Source organism: Pelodiscus sinensis, chromosome 26 (assembly GCF_052426305.1).
Source record: "Pelodiscus sinensis isolate ZL-2025 chromosome 26, ASM5242630v1, whole genome shotgun sequence".
Taxonomy (NCBI): domain Eukaryota; kingdom Metazoa; phylum Chordata; order Testudines; family Trionychidae; genus Pelodiscus; species Pelodiscus sinensis.
In genome coordinates this window covers 8,148,265-8,152,186 of record NC_143077.1, presented here as the reverse complement: position 1 = coordinate 8,152,186, position 3,922 = coordinate 8,148,265, and positions in this window count along the sequence as shown.

Sequence of the window (3,922 nt, the reverse complement as noted above, 5' to 3'; positions counted from 1 at the left end):
GCCAATCTTACCAATTGATTCCATTAACCATTTTCTCCCAAAGAAAATTGAATTGTCGTCACTCTGCAGAAAGGATTCTGGGATTGCCAGTCGATGATTATGCAGATTGTCACTTCTTTCCTTGCTGGTCTGCCCTTGTATTAGTGTTGGGTCTCTGTACTTTCTCAGCTTCTTGTTTTGCTGCTTCCAGTCTCTACCTTCTTAAATTTTTGTTCAAATGCTAATTTTCCCTTTCAGTAGGTAAGTATCCGTCATCCATTTCTCAGTATGTGATGCAGTCCTGCAAGCAGTTGGTATGATGTTCCGCTTGTGTTAGACAACATAACTTGATCTATAGGAGAGCTACAAGAAATTCTCCAATTTTATAGTAAAGGGGTCAACTGTCAGAATGTCTTAATATACTTCTCTTGGACTTGTTTTTGTTATTTAGACCCAAGTTGAAGGAAGAGGCTCTTTGGAAAAGAGTATACATGGAAGTAAAAAATGAATATCGGCATAAACTAGAATCCTTTATGGCTCAGCTGTTGGAGAAGAAATCCAGTTACTGGAAAGTGTTGTTTTGCTTGCCAGTTGGATCTTAGCCACCCTAAATATAACAGTATAATATTTTAGGATGAATCGTGAATTCGGTGAGCACCATAAGTCAGTGTGTCCAAAAGAATGCGTGCTAAGATGCATCCATTTTCAACACTTATTTTGAATTGGGCTTAACTAGAATATACTTAGGAAACATAAATGTTACTTGTGTGTCTCATGGATCTTCTGTGAACTGTTCCATGTTACATAAAGAGAGCCTTTTTCATTCCGTGAGAACAATCACTAATCTGTCTCAGAATGAGATGGTGTTTCCATTCTAATTATTATGCATCGCCATATTGTCTATCATGAAACTGTCTCAGATAATTGCTATCTAATGGCTGACATTTGTTTAATCTTGGACTAGATTTGAACTTTTATAAAGGCTCTTAGTTCACTCAAATACTTGAATTACCTGAATCGGAAGCTTAAGCTGTTTTCAGCCATTTCAAATGTTCTGTTCAGAGGCCAGTTTTGAACTCTGATAAACAGTTAAATACTTGATTAGAATCCTCAGATTGGACATGTGAGATGTGTGCTTTTGATCAGAAATGATCAGGTATGTGAAAAATTGTTTACAGTGGGTAGTATTTTCAGCATGGTCTAGTTTCCACATACAGTTACTTGATCCTTCTTACAGAAGGCCAAGTTAGACTTGGCCATCTTAACTTGCAGAGCATTCTTGATTTACAGAAGTGCCCTTTTCTGAACATATTTGTATTTCCAGTATGACTGAGACCCCACGCCTGAGACTAGGGCTTCATCGTGAGAGCTATACAGATGCTTTGGGTGAAATTCTGACTCTATTGAAGTCAATGGCAAAACCCCCAATCACTTTACTGGGGGCTAGGATTTCACATGGGGGCAGGGATTCAAAGAGTTCAATCTAAATAAACAACAGAGGGAGTATTAAATCCTCATCTTATGTATAGAGAACTTGAGACTTATCCATGGTTACCCAGGGAGTCTGTGGCAGAGTTGGGTCCCAGTCCAGTGCCTTAATAAGGAAACAATTCTTCCTTTCTAGGCTTCCTTAGTTATAGTTATTATTGACTTCTGGTTCCATTGGGCTTTGCTGGCCTGTACTTATTTATCAGCTGTTTTTACTATAGTTAAGGCAGCAGTGGCTTTTAGTTTTAAGCCAGTGTCTCAGACTTTTCTGAAACAATCTTGAGCAGGACATTACTCAGAATTTTTAAAAAAGTTTCAGACTTTGTACATCATAAACAAACAAGACCTCAACAGAATTATTTTTCTCTTGGCAGGTCACATTTAACCTGATAGGAGGAACTTTAACTTGAATGTTCTGACTTTTCAGTGTTTGAAATCTCACCCTTCCTGTGTTGCATTAATGTCTTTTTTAGCTTTTAGTAAGCAGCATCTCTAATTTATTCTACCACCAATCTTGAATGTTTTTGCATGTTTCCTGTTTGTTTTAGAAGACATCATAAGAGATTGGCTGAGCTGGTATGATGTTTTCATCACTGCATATAAAATAGAAAAAGTCTGTCTATCCCCTCATTGGAGGCTCTCTGTTTTAATGGACACCAACATATGGGTGTGGTGGTAATGCCATAAATGGCCTGATATGCCTGGCAAAGGATCTGCCTTGAGGTTTTAGGGTTTTTTTATTGGCACCCATCTGCATGCAGGTGATTAATAAACATAAAACAATTATTCCATTCCAAACACCCTTGGTGGAATCAGGTTAGAGTGGAACATATGTTTTGCCTGAGGGCAGGGACCAAGCTTTGAATCCCCACTGACTGAGGGATACAAGGGGTTGCTTCAAGAGCCAACAGAGCAGCAACCTCCAGGAATAAATAAATATGGACTTCCATTACTCGCAAAGCAATTGAACAAAGAATCTGCAAAAAATTTAAAAATGCTCTTTAATGAAGCACTTTATCTGCTTGGAGCATCATAATTTTACATTTTATTTAGAAGGGCTATTGTTTTGAAGGAGATAGTTATACTTTCGCTAGATATTTTTCCTACATTGATGTCGCATTTAACAAGTCATTGCCACCTAATTGAAAACCAGCCCTAATATTTAATCTCCTAAAACCAAGTGATAACCATGCCCTATTATATCTCCCGTTGAAGAAGCCCTGTGTTTATGTCCCAACGGAAATTGCACCATGTATATATAATCAGTTGATTTTTCCTACACTTAATCTCAGTTTCCTGTATATGACTTGATTCTTAAAGTAAATTGTCCTTTCATTAAAAGAATGTGTCCAAAGATTTATTTCTATTTAAAGATCTGCTGGATTGTTTTTAGATTTGTATGAAAACTGCAGTTGTAAAGCTCTTGATGGCCATAGCAAATTTCCAGTTGCAAATTGGTCAGTAATGCTTTGGATAGGGTGGATGGAAGGGAAAGATTTCCGACCTCAGTTATGTGCTGAAAAGGGCGGGGGGGATGACAAAACTTTGTCTTTTTGCGTATATATACACTATGTATCAACTTTAGCTCCAAAGCCCTTGAATTTTCATTTATAAAGAATATCCCAGATCCTTAACTTCAGAAATGCTGTGGCAAGATCTAAATCTAACATCACAGATCTAATTTTCATCAGATATATTTTTGAAGGAATTAAACTACTGCAGAATAAAATGGTTTCCATTAAAAAATAAGTTTGATGTAAAAAGAAATTATAATGCTGTGACCCTGGTTAAAGTATTTCAAAGTTATTGCCACATCTATGTTGAGCTGCTTGCTTTGCTTTGTCTAATAATCTTGACCATATGTTTTATTACCAACGCCTCAGGGCCTAAAGAGTTAACAAGGCACTCTTCTCATTTTAGATTTCCTGTTTAAAGATGGTCTTTTCCTGAGGACTGCGTGTATGTAACAGATCAGTGCACCAGCTCATCTTTTTGTGGGCCTAGAATTTGCTGAAGATCAGTTTACAAGGGAACTGAATCTGTGCCTTAGGCCATGTCTACACTGAGTGCTTGGGATATGTATACAGATACATTATATGCTCCTCGTGTGGATACAGATTATACTGCCAAAACTGCTTTTGGTCATATAGTTCATTTCACTCAAGGGCCTGAGCATAAAAGGTACTTGCAAAAGTGTAGCTTTGCCAGTATAAGGGGCTGCTTCCCGCACAGTTATGCAAGTCAGAGATTACACTGCTGACCCACATAGCGATGCTGGCAGAAGTTTGTAGTGAAGACATGGCCTGAGGAACATTTTACTGCCTGGAACATCACTAGGAGCCCTTCTTGTAGAATGAGGTATGGCAGCTGGTCAATGCCCAGTGAACACAAACAACAACTTAGGATAAGTGAAATAGCAGATACTTTACCTTAGTTTCACTTAGGGAAAACCAGC